The sequence below is a fragment of the Clarias gariepinus genome, chromosome 10 (genome assembly GCF_024256425.1).
Source record: "Clarias gariepinus isolate MV-2021 ecotype Netherlands chromosome 10, CGAR_prim_01v2, whole genome shotgun sequence".
NCBI classification, from domain to species: Eukaryota; Metazoa; Chordata; class Actinopteri; order Siluriformes; family Clariidae; genus Clarias; species Clarias gariepinus.
In genome coordinates, this window is record NC_071109.1 from 32,887,243 (window position 1) to 32,901,256 (window position 14,014).

At 42.3% G+C, this 14,014-nt stretch overlaps 1 protein-coding gene across 2 annotated transcripts in view; it reads right to left on the bottom strand.

Moving 5' to 3' along the window:
- The window catches only part of LOC128532321 (protein inscuteable homolog), a 33,756-nt gene extending 23,210 nt beyond the window's left edge, over positions 1-10,546 (bottom strand). Inside the window, exon 1 of one of the 2 annotated variants that reach the window (XM_053506575.1) lies at positions 4,589-4,680. The gene's annotated coding sequence lies outside the window, so the exon portion shown is untranslated. Of the gene's footprint in view, positions 1-4,588; positions 4,681-10,153 lie in introns of those variants that run through there. The other variant, XM_053506574.1, reaches the window with a different exon arrangement.
- Between the last annotated feature and the right edge of the window lie 3,468 nt (positions 10,547-14,014).

Genomic DNA, 14,014 nt, shown 5'->3' on the forward strand with positions numbered 1-14,014 from the left:
CAACGATGATACGTCGACCTCCTTCAGAGTGTTCCTGACTTGGCTAGATGTTGCTGAGCTCGGTATTATTTCCTTTTGTAAGAACTGTTGATTTGCCCTCCTAAAGTTTCTGCTCTCTCTCTCTCTCTCTGAGAGGCCTCTGTTCCTGCTTCTCCTGCATCAGCACCTCTTTGGACTGCATGACTGAGAGTTCTCATGAACAGCTGACAAAAAGCAGGTTCAATTCAATTCAGTTTTATTTGTATAGAGCTTTTAACAATACCCATGAAAAGGTGTATGAAATGTGAGGAAATGTGTTTGAATCAAAATGATCAGATCAGATTGTCCCTGATGACCAAGCCGAGGGTGACAGTGCTGAGGGAAAAACTCCCTGAGATGGCAATAGGAAGGAACCTTGAGAGGAACCAGATTCACCATGGAACCCATCCTTATCTGGGTGATAACGGAGGCTGGAAGTTCAGTATAACAGGAGATTGTGGAGAAGTTCATATGGAGTCCAGTTTCATTATTGGAGGCTCAGGTAGACTGTAGGAAACTCCAGTCCTGAACTGTCAAGCGACTGCAGTCTAAAGTCCACAGAGAACAGCTGTCTGCATCAGCTCTCGGGTTCCTGGAATAACTCCAGACCTTTATTAATATTAATTTATCCTAAATTAATTTGCTCTTGAATTAAAGCTGAGAGTCAACACTTTTTGTTTGGTCAAATCCATTGTGGTGGGGTACACACACAGCTGTTCTAATGTGATGATTACTGTGTGTGTGTGTGTGTGTGTGTGTGTGTGTGTGTGTGTGTGTGTGTGTGTGTGTGATGATCTGCCTGTTCCTGCACGCTGAGATCTGAACCGAGTGTAGATCCTGTAACAGGGCGCTCACACACTTCCATACGAAGCTCTTTATATCATCTGTTTCCCATGATCCCACTCACAACATCTGGCTCTTAAAGCAACACATTCCTCAGATAAGGCTAAAGTCCATGATGTCCTGCTTTAACCTGACCTCCTTGTCCAATAATCACACACACACACACACACACACTACATCATCCCTTATACACTACAAAGCAACAGGATTTGTCTAGAGTTCCCTGTCATTAAACACGTCAAATTAAACACTCAATTACACCCAGGTTAAACACTCTAATTGAACCTTTAGCCTAAACACTCAGAATAACCAGATCAGAGATTAAACAGACTTAGACTGGGATTAAGCACTGAGATTAAAGACTCAGATGAAACACTCAGGTTCAACACTGTGTTATTAATGTTGAACCCATGCCGATGTTATAATACTGCTGGAGCTCTGGAGTACTGCTGGAGTCTTTATACGTATAAACCAGAACCAGATCCGTTTCCATCTCAGAAACAGGAACCCCATCCATACAGACTCTGAGCAGGAAGTGACATCATCAGTCCTACCTCCTCTAGAGGAATTGTTTCTGAACTTCCTGAGTTCCTGAAAAAGTTCCTGCTGATTTATTTATCCTCTTTCCGCCCACTCCTGTGTGTTTGGGCTGTCAGGAGGAGTGTTTTGACAGCTGACACACACACACACACACAAACACAGACATACACACACACACACACACACAAACACACTAACACAAATACACACACACACACTCACACACACACAAACACAGACATACACATACAGAAGAAGCCTGCAGTTACTCAATTACATCAATCCTTAATTACCCTGTGTGTGTGTGTGTGTGTGTGTGTGTGTGTGTGTGTGTGTGTGTGCGTGTGTGTGCGTGTGTGTGTGTGTGTGTGTGTGCTCGAAAGAACAATTTAAACCCATTCTCTCTTACATAAAGAAGACAGAACCACAACACTGGGACGGGTATTTAACTCTTATATATATACACACACACACACACACACACTCACACTGTGGTGGCCAGTTCAGGTCCTCAGCTGACTTTATTTTATTGCCCAATAATGTTGTAACTCAGTTCAGGTCATTTTAAAGTCTATGTGCTTGATGCAGGACAATCATGTCAGTGACAATCGAGGCAGTGCACACTCTGTCTCACTCCATCTCACATCGTCTCACTCTGTCTCATTCCGTCTCACACTGTCTCACTCCATCTCACATCGTCTCACTCTGTCTCATTCTGTCTCACTCCGTCTCACTCCGTCTCACTCCGTCTCACATTGTCTCAGCGCTGTCACTGTCCGTCTCACACACTGTCACACACTCACTACTGCATCACACAATTACCTATAAACTGCCGCACCTGCTCTGAGTTCTCACCTGTTAACACACACCTGCATCCCTGTGGGTACAGAGGCTCTGACCCTGCCACACACACCTGTAAAATAAACCTCACTATAAACACACACACGCAAGGATACACACTACACACACATACACTTTATACACTAACAAACACTAAAACACACCATATACACTAACACACACACCTTATACACTAACACACACACACCTTATACACTAACACACACACACTTTATACACTAACACACACACACCTTATACACTAACACACACACCTTATACACTAACACACACACCTTATACACTAACACACACACACACCTTATACACTAACACACACACCTTATACACTAACACACACACCTTATACACTAACACACACATATACACCTTAGACACCTTAGGACAGTGTGTTGAGAGAGAGGCGGAGTGAGATGGAGGACTGTGTGTGTGTGTGGGGGGGGGGGGGGGGGGGGGGGAGTTTGGGGGGTTGGGGGGGGGTTACCATTTCTCTCTGAAGTGTTAAGTGAGTGTCATTTATCCAAGAACAGAAAATGACTAAAACGCTCCGGTCTCATCACCTAACTGACGTCTCGACTCTGTGAAGTACCGAAGAACACTTCAACAACTTTAGATGACTTAGAAGCCAGACACACACACACACACACACACACACACACAAATTGGAGCCTGGAGTTCTGTCTAAAAACTGATTTTAATCGGATCTTTACTGTGTGTGTGTGTGTGTGTGTGTGTGTGCTCACTGAGCTCATATGACTAAAGGGGGTAAATTTACACAGCAGTGTGATTGGCTCCTGATGGTCACATGATCACGGGCCCAACCTGATCCCTGTATGGTTGAAATTCCTCACTTACGCACGACAGGGTTTTATTCTTTTACGTTTATATTATTTTTATCTGTAAATCTTATAGAGTTTCAGTTCAGTCTGTGTGATGAATTACGTCACCGCCTTATGAGTAAAGACTCTGAACAAAAAGGTGCTTGGGATCAAACAGGTGAGCTACGCATAACACGTTTACGCATAAACGGTGCTGTTACTGTGATTAGCACGATGTCTGCCATGCGGGTGTGTGTGGAAATGAAATGACTGTGTTTACGTCAAAGCCTCTGGATATACAGAGAAAATAATAGCAGGTATAAAACGGAGCCTTATGGGACGGCGTGTTGTACTTTTTTACTTTCTAACGAATCGTAATTTGAGGAAACGAACCACTTATGATCCGTTCAATAAAATTTTAACTGAAACGATAAGAATTGAAACATATACTGAGAATATAATTTCATTACATTCATTTTCTCGAACCTTAAGATGAGGATTATCATCTCATGTGAGCTCTCTGGAGTTCAAACCCTGTAGCCTCCTGGAGCCGTAGAGACTAGCGCTCTCACGTCCGTCATGACGCTCACACAAGCGGAAGGAGGGGATAGCACCATCCTCCCAGCGTGTTACCCCGCACCCTACGGGGCGTCCAAAGTAACCAGTGCAAGAAGATGCAGCTGGATGACGTCACATTTCTCAGAGGAAGCACGTCATAGCCTTTAACGTGGGCTCCACGTGATGGGTGGAACTGCGTGGCTACGACTAAATTAGGGAAGAAAATCAGGGAAATCAATTATCAGAAGTAAAAACTTGCTCTGTCAAAATCTAGATTCAGAAAACAGCCTCAGAGAGCAGAACATGGAATGAAGAACATCCTGAAGAACATAATAACCTGAACACAGCGGATTGGGGGCATGCACGCTAGAGTTAAACGTTTAAACATATTCATTAATAAAGAGATTTTTCAGGCTAATACCTACCGTGTACTTTCGATACGTTTACTTTTGACAGTAAGTTTAAAGGTGAGGACTTTTATACTTCCACACGTGTAAATAGAGGACTTCTACCTTTACTTCATTAATATTTGCCCTACGGAATCTCTACTCTTACTAAAGAGCGGGATTTGTGTACTTTGCCCACCTCTGCCTCTACATCCCACGACGAACACAAAGTAAACCTTTAACGCGTGAAGTTAGAAATTAAACAGGGTTTAATGCTAGCTCACGTAAATTTAGCCTGCAGGTGAGACAGAGACACTTATGATACGGATATCCGCTATCTGCTATAAGCCCCGCCCACTCAGTACCATGATGTATTATGGCAAAGGTTAGTTTATTTTAGGTGTTCATCACACAGGTGGACACCTAAGATGTCTCCCACCTCCATCACACACACACACACACACACACACACACACACACACACAGCATGTTTCTCACTAACACCTAATGGTCTGACACATCACACAGAACAATTACATACACACACACACAGTTTGTTCTTACCGAGCTGCTGGTGTTTACGAGACTCCACGCTGGACGAAGGTGTATGCGCGCATGTGTGTGTGTGTGTGTGTGTGTCTTGCTCTTGTCCTGCTGTTGTGTCTCACACACACTGAGCTGAAATGATACACTTTCCTCTTCAATAATAAATGAGTGTTTCCCTCGCACACACACACACACACACACACACACATGCACGACTGCGCCACCTCTCACCCGAATAACGCCATTCTGACTGAGTGTACTGTTCAGCTTTCTCAGAACTTTATTTTTCATGCTGAAAGACACAGAAAGAAGAGTGTGATGTTTATGAAGGACAGTATGCAAACAATATGCAATATAACACACCACATAAACACACACACACACACACACACACACACACCTAGAGAAATGCGAGTGAGTGTGTGAGTGGGTTCAAGCTGCATAAATTCCTCAACTAATGATCGAGATGATTCCTGACTTACTAACTGAATCACTGACTTGTTCAGTGACTCATTAAATGATTCACTATTTCATCATTCACACACACACACACACACACACACAGAGTTATAAACAAGTGCTTGGTCCAACTGCTAAACACCTCCACTGTGCAACAATCATACTGTTCAGCACTCTGTGTGTGTGTGTGTGTGTGTGTGTGTGTGTGTGTGTGTGTGTGTGTGTGTGTGTGTGTGTGTGTGTGTGTGGTTATTTGAACCCACACATGGTGAAAACAAAGGCATCTCTTCAGACGTGGAATTCTTGTGGTGTTATTCAGGGGAAATCGACAATAAGTGGAGCTGAGCAACGCGTAGAGGGAATTAGAACTGCTACTTCAGCATACCTGTGTGTGTGTGTGTGTGTGTGTGTGTGTCCATGTGTGTGTGTGTATTATGTTATTACTGCTCCCTGCAACCACCATGTCCACTGACCCTTCATTACACTGGGAGATCGTCATGCACATGGACACACCCTGACACACACACACACACACACACATACACGCATGAACTAGCGTAAATGTTATTCTAACGTACAGTTAGCATTCCGTTTCAGAATCTATATTCCTCACAGTGATGGAACTTCTCCTTCCCAGGGTCCTACTGTAGGTTCCCCAGTGCACTTTTCTGTTAAAACACATGAAATCTCGTTCATTAATTCCGTTTGAGATAAATGTGACACGTTTCAGGATAAAATATTTCTATAAAACATATTTGTTTTACTGAAATGAGACTTTTAAAACTTTTTTTTAAACAACTTTTGAACCATACTACTAATTCTAACTCTAACTCATTTTTAAATTTGCACATTCCTTTATTTTACATGCTTCTATTTCATAGTTTATTTTAACTGTATATTTGTTGTTTTTAGATTTTGCATTTTTTTTATAGTGCATTGTAGGGTGGCCCTGAAGTGCAAAAACAAATTAACAAACCTGAAAACAAAATAACAAAACTATTTTTTAGGGAGGTTTGTTCTTTTGTTTTTGTTTTTGTTATTTTGTTTTTCGGATTTGTTAATTTGGTTTTGAGTTCGTTCATTTGTTTTCCGTTTTGTTAATTTGTTTTGCACTTCTCGGCCAGTCCGATACAAACCGGAAAAGGTAGGTGTAGATTGCGAATGAAATGCTTACCGCTGATTGGACGAGACATCTGTCACTCAAGATATACAGGCAGTACTGTAGTAGCGGTAGATTTGTGTGTGTATGAATGTGCAAACATTATTGTGGTTTCAAATATGGCGTTCTTACGGTGGCCCTAAAGTCAGTTTTGTTAATTTGTTTTGCACTTCACGGCCATCATAGTTTAAAGTGAAGCAGAACACACAAGAAACAAAGATAAAGAAACAAGTTCCTACTTCCTGTATATCTTGAGCGACAGATGTCTCGTCCAATCGGCGGTAAGCATTTCATTCGCTAACTATACCTACCTTTTCCGGTTTGTATCGGACCGGCCGAGAAGTGCAATACAAATTAACAAAACGGAAAACAAATTAACGAACTCAAAACCAAATTAACAAATCCGAAAAAACAAAATAACAGAAACAAAAACAAAACAACAAACCCCCCACCCCGCCCCAAAACAAATAGTTTTGGGTTTTGTTATTTGGTTTTGAATTTGTTAATTTGTTTTCCGTTTTGTTAATTTGTATTGCACCTCTAGGCCAGTCAGATATTAGTTATTTTGTTTTCCGTTTTGTTAATTTTGTTAATTTGGTTTTGAATTTGTTCTTTTGTTTTGGGTTTTGTTATTTTGTTTTGAGTTTTGTTAATTTGGTTTTGAATTTGTTATTTTGTTTTGAGTTTTGTTATTTTGTTTTGAGTTTTGTTAATTTGGTTTTGAATTTGTTATTTTGTTTTGAGTTTTGTTATTTTGTTTTCCGTTTTGTTAATTTGGTTTTGAATTTGTTATTTTGTTTTGGGTTTTGTTATTTTATTTTTAGTTTTGTTAATTTGCTTTGCACTTAGCATTGGCCTCTTCTTACCTTCTTATTGCCCTTTAGATTACAGCCAGTCATATAAGCATTTCACTGCACATCATACTGTGTATGGTCGTGTACGTGACAAACTAAATTTAAATTTAAAACTAATTTATTATTTGATGTGGTTTTGGAGGTCAAACAAACAAATTTCCATTATGTGCTGTATAGTCCAGTGGAACATAGATCTGAGGACCGGAGGACCCTGGGGACATAGTGATGTCCCTGCTTCTTGAAGCACTGTTAGCGTTCATCCGATCGTTTTCTGATCAACAAGTCTGAGGTTAATGTTTTCACGTCGCTGTATCAGAAAACCAGCCATCAGTTAGCTCGCTAAACCTAAAATAAAGTTTAAACACAGTGAGAAATCCAAATCCTCATCTTTTTTCAGATATTTATGAGCTGTTTTATTAAGCTTTAGCGAAGCCAAGGACATTATGCTAGGAGCTGCTACATGTGATTACAGTTACGGGTCGTTTCGTAGTTATTTATCATCATGTCTGAGGGTAAATGTAGGTGTGTTTATCCTCATTTCTACAGCTGAAAGACTTTATGGCTAGTCAGCTAGCTTCATTTACTGTAAAATGAAAAGTCTTTCAACTATAAATTACTCCAATAAGGAATGGAAAGGAAAGATCCCAGCATAATGTTAATCTAGAGTTAAAGATCAAGATTTAGGTTTGTTTGTCTAGTTTTAACAGCTAACAGTCTGTCAGTAACATGCTAATCATCATATTTAATATCATACACAGTCCTGAGTGAGTAATCTGATTGAATGACAGGCGTTATTCCATGAGTGATGATAATGGACGGTAACAGCACTGTGACGTGTAACTATATGTGTCACTCCCAGGCGTTGTCCAGTGGTTAATGACCCTAACTGTGTGTCTCAGCGTGGGTGAGAGTAGGTCTGTACGCTCCGCAGTACTGAGGAGAGAGCAGCTGTCTGACTAAACCCACATTCACACCCAGTCACAGAAGCACTTTCAGTAAGAACACACATCTGATAACGTTATGGCGTCTTAAACAACACGCCGTCTCTGCACTAATCACTTCTAAGTCCTTCTGAATCGCCTCTGAATCGTCCTGTTCGCGGCTAACGCTTAGCTACAAAGCTAACTAGTTTCTAACACAAGGCTGAATCCCAAATTCCTCTCTAACCCCTGATCAAGGGCACTACTTGGTGTGTGGACCAAGGGATTGTACACCCTACTTAGTGCACTAGCTTTCCATTTAATGCTAGTTCTGGTGAGTTTCTCAGGACTGTCCACCACCTGCATGGTTTATTCTCATCACTTTTTGGCTACAGAGTACCGCTAAGAGTTTAACACCACTCTCACCCATGTTAATTACACTAACTGTCACTCGCTAAATGTCGGTCACCAGCTGAGCAAAATAACTGGTTAAATACAGAAACAAGTCATAATCTGTTGGTAATAAATGGCGATATCACACTCAAGGTCGTGCTGTTGTACTGATTATAAGCACTGCTGTGATATCTTCAGTACTCGGTCTGCGCCCTTGTGTTTATAACCATAGCTGATATTCAGTACAACAGCACGACTTCGAGTGTGATATTACGTATTATTCAATTGATTTAATTATCTAGCTAGTTTGTTGACTTCATGATAAGTTTAACCAAGTTAGTTTGTTTTAAAGATGTTATTAAATATGATATTTTTAACATTGTTAAACATTTTATGTTCTGTTTTAATGATTAAAACAAATAGGTAAAGGATGTTAATAGCTGAGATACTGTGTGAGCATGTGTGTGTGTGTGTGTGCGTGATGTTAGCGAGTGAACGAGTGTACAGTGATACCAACACACAGTGTAAATATCATTAAAAGCTAACTGCAGCGTTCAGGACGGCGAGCAGTGCGACGCTCGAGCGCTCGGGACCCGACTGCTGAAAACAAAGAGGTACTGTGCAGCGTAACTGTATACCCACAGCTGTGTGTGTGTGTGTGTGCGTGTGTGTGTAGGACTGTCATTAGTGGTGAAGCTCTTTCTCTCTCCTCTGTGATTAGCGACAGCGCTAGTCTGACAGTCTGCCGCTAACATGAACACACCCAGCTAAAGAGCTTTTAAACATCAAACTGAACTTATTTTTATTTCTAATTTCATTTGAAAAAGTCTCCTCCCATCCTTCACTAATGAGAGAAAAAGGGTGGGGGAGGGTACGGGTGGAGAAAGAGAGAACAAATAAGGGTGAAAGGGTGAAAAAGAAAGAAAAAATAGGAACGATGTTAAAGAGTTAAGCAGAAAAACGAAAGGAGGTAGAAATGCAAATGTTTAAAAAAAATAAATAAATAAAAGAATAAAAAAGGGCTGAGATGAAAGAAAGCGCTGCATTTCGAGCTCCATCACATCACACTGAACCGCTTTAGGCCTCGTCTATATCAGGTTTCACAGTGAGAGCTGATGACGTCATAACCCGCTGACCTCAGTTCAGGTCACAGGCGTATGTGCAGGTGTACAGGGTGTCATTACATCATCGAGATGAGCAGAGTCAGGTGATCAGCACTCAGAGCAGGTGGGAACGAGACCCGGAGACCGCGGCGACGTTCAGTGACCCCCCAACCCAAGCGGAGTAAAAGCTGATCTCCAGATCGAAGAGTTTATCTGATACTGAGAGACACCAACATCCAACATCCGGGCACACTCCTCCGTGCTGAAGATCACAGTTACAGCTTTGCACCGCTGACACTGGAGACTCCTTACACTCATGTTACACACACTTTATTTTGTGAATGAACCATAACCAACTAGAACGAGCAAATATAAAGCTGTTACTGAGAACTAATCAACACCCCCGGACCAATCAGCATCGAGATCTCAGTGGTGTAAAGATCTCAGGTGTAACGTCAGGGTCAGTGTGGACCGAACTGAGGTTAGCTCTTAGCTAAAGTAAATTCTCAGGTCTACAGCGGGAAGGTTTCACACTTTAACGCCAGAGTGCAAATCCTCCACAGTCACATCATGACCGCTTAACTCCCTGAGACCCTGAACACACTTCAACATCGTGACCTGAGAACCTACACACACGCACACTCCGAGTGTTAGGAAAACTTTGAAAGTGAATGAATGAAAAGTACAAAACTTACTGAAGGTCCTGCTGAAGTCCTGCCGGGTTTCATCCTCACTGCTGTGTGTGTGTGTGTGTGTGTGTGTTAGCTGAGTGTGTCTGCGTCTCTCGTCTGATAGTGCATGCGTCTGCATCTGTCGTTCCTCACAGGGTGAAGTGTGTGTGTGTGTGTGAGTGTGTGAGAGCTGCAGTGAGTCTATAACGACTTTAAGCGTCTCCGCCGGAGCTCGGCTGGGCTCGGAGCCAGCCTCAGACTGGAACTGCTCTATTTGTGTCTCGAGTCTGCGCTGCACTTTTTCATGGCGTTGTGGTCAGGCGTGTAATTTCACATGGGACGGCTACGGCGCTGAGTAACCGTAGACCTCCGGGCAAATCTGCCGACGCTGCCGTGGGGAACGTGGAGGGATTTAAAGTCTGACAGAAAAACAGCTGAAACCACATGAGGAGCCGGAGCAGTGGAAACCAGATGTGGACGGAGAAAAAACACGGCCGAGCCGCCAGACGCCGCAGCAGCAGCAGCAGCACGTAACCCGAGTTCTCACCCGGACACACCATGTTTACTTTATTCCCTAGAAGTAGGGAGCGAGGGGAGTGAGCGTAGTGTCTAGGAGAAAGTTATTTCTGGACTTTCAGTGTCTCGTTTTTTTTCACTCCACAGCGTCCAGGTGCTGATTCCCGGGAAACTGAAACATAAACACACGGAAACAAACCTACAAACACACTTCTGTTTCCTGATGATAGAACTGCTGAACATGAGCAAGAGAGAAAGAATAAACGAAAGAAAGATAAAAAATTTTAAATCATTTTTATCATTCAAGAGTTCCACACTTAAAAAAAAAATTCTTTTCAAATAAAAAAAAAACCATCCTCTAAAAAACTTCTGATTCAGAGTCTCTGTGTCTGTCTTTCTCTCTCTCTCTCTCTCTCTCTCTCCCATACACACACACACACACACACACACCGCAATCACTCCCAGATGTTCACTATTAAGGCTGCTCCCTTCAATGCTAAATGCTGCTGGAATGGGAACAAACCCGAAGTGAAAAACAGCCCTAACAAATTATACACTGCGCTTTTCCATCATCCAGAGAACTTTCCATAAGAATTCCAGTATGATTCAGTCAGGAACGCGTTTCATCCAGACGGAAAAACCCTAAAAATGAAGCGCAGATGAAAACCGCACGCCTGCGCACTCACATGCCTCAAATTTCATGACAAAGTCAAAGGAAATATGAGGTTCATATAATGTATTAAGATCACCAGTAAGTGCACTATATAGTGAATAGGGTGTGTGTAGATAATGTGTGCCGTACACAACCATCTGCACTTACATTAAAGTCATCTAGGTTTCCTCGGTTCCCCTTTGCGCCACCCTTGGCAGGCCGTGTTCCCTCGGGGCGTGGTGGCTCCGCAGGGCCTCCGGGGTGCGTTGTGGTGCCTGGCCCCAGGGCGACGGCTGCGGATCCTTTGGGTGCGGTGGGTTGTGGGTTTGAACCCTTGTGGATCAGACCGGTTTGTCTGGTGCATCCCATGAAGTTCCATCTCCACTCCTCATCAACCGGCTATGAAAAGCTTAAACGTCGTGAAGGTCTTTTCTGCATATGAACCAGTGTGAAGCCCTCATGAGGATAGAGGAGAGCGATGAGCCTTCTGTACTGAAAGTAGCAACGCTCTGAAGTTTCTGGGATCTGACCATTCCAGCCGAGCGTGCACCTTCTGGGTCGTACCTCCATCCTCTAATATAGTCGTTTATCTTAGGAACAAAGGTCATTGGAGGGCACGCTGCTTCAACATTTATCCTGTGCTCCAAAATCCTAGACGACCCAAAACCCCTGTGATGTACCGCCATGACGGAACGCTCTCAGCGCCTTTAAAGTTCTCCACATTTTGTTATGCTTTACACTCATCTTCGAATGGATTCAAATCCCTTTTTCTCATTATTCTGCACATATTACTCCCCAATGACAAAGTGAAAACAGGTGTTTGGGGTTATTTGTTCATTTATTTAAAAAAAAAAAGGAGTGAAAAGTTCCATTTCTGTAAGTATTCACACCCATCACTTAGTACTTGGTTAAAGCTCCTTGGCAGCAGTGACGGCCAGGAACCTGTGTGTGAATGATGCTACACGCTCAGCACAGCTTTTTTCTGGATGGTTCTTCCATTCTTCTTGGCAGATCGTTCAGGCTCCACCAGGTTGGAGATATTTTCAGGTCTCTCCAGAGATGCTCTTTTGGGTTGCTTGTCTTTGGACTATGGGGGGAAACTGGAGTCCCCAGAGAAGAAACCAACAAACATGGGGAGAAGATACAAACGCCACACACAGACCCGAGGCCGTGCAAGCATGGAAAATTTTTTAAATATTATTAAAATATTATTTTATAGAGCAGTTTTTAAAAGAAGCTACAGTTTTTCCTTGCGATCTTTACACCTGCCTGATCATCTTTTGTCCTTTATTTAAGTTATAATTATTTAAGTGATTCTTTTCATTATTATTATGTCCTACACACAGTTTTCAGCTCTTAAAGACCAACACTGACATCAGTGGAAGATTAAATCATTCATTGTGAGTGCATTTTCCTGCAGAAATGTAATCATACCATTGTTAATAATGTATTATTACTGTGTTTATAGCATGTGTGTAATGCTGGTGAAAAAAACACACACATGCTCCCCCTGCTGGCCGACACTGGAATAGCAACACATGAGCTTCATACAGTATACTATACTGTACAGTAAATACACCAAAATATATTAATATTAATATATTAATATATATTAATAAATCTCACACACACACACACATAAAAGAAATACACCAGGATCTTCAATCACTGCTATTTTATTTATTTTTTATTTCAAATCATTTTTATATAAAAATCAAATTTCTCATGAAGCAAAAAGTGAGCATTTATTCAGAGATTTGTTTTGCAAGAAGAAGGGGACAATTGGAGATAGCGGCTATAAGTGGTATAGTGGCACACACACACACACACACACACACACAGAGACAGTTGTTCGGGTTGTGGTTTTGGTGTAGGGTGTGGTGTTGTTTCCAGAGATCAGACATAACGCAGCACTGCCTCTGAAATACAGAGAATAAACATTAAACATTGTTTAAAGTGTCAAAATGTAATTGAGGGGCGGAGTCAGAAATGAAATGATTAAAATGATGGGTGGGGCTAAAGGTTGGACATTGGTTAGGGTAGGTGGAGTTTTGTTTATAATGGGCGCGGTTAATGAGGTGTGCAGCAGTAAGATTCACTATTGATTCGATTCTTCTGAACTTCACACGTCAGTCAAACCGGAAGTGATTAATTCGATTTATTACTCAGAGAGCCATCAAGTGTTTACTAAAGATTAGGATCACTTGTTTATTTATCACCCATCAGTCATACTTTGATAGGTGTATGTGTGGGGACGGGGGGGGTGTTTGTGTGTGTGTGTGTGTGTGTGTACTTACTGACCGTGTTTTCCGTGTCTTAGGAATCATGCGTGCTCGTTCCTCCGGCGCCTCCCGAAGGCATGCGAGCCCACATCGGTGGCAACGAAGTTCCTGCTGCTCGACCCGCCTGAACGGCTCAGGAAGTCCGCCAGCCGGTGTGTGACGCACGTCGCAGTGTTACATGCTCGCTTCTTCACCGCCACACTGCTGCACAGACACACATGTAATGAGTCACTGTGTGTGTGTATGTTTGTGTGTGTGTGTTTGTGTGTCAGTTTTCTTACCTGCTCACTGCTAACTGATGTTCAGTGTGTATCCGGGACGGGTTTATAAACATTTAGCTTTATTGTGTGTGTGTGTGTTTAGCATGGTTTACCCCTGGATGTTTAATGTCGGTGTTTTGTGGGACTTTTACTGACACTGTTTGTTCCCCCGTTT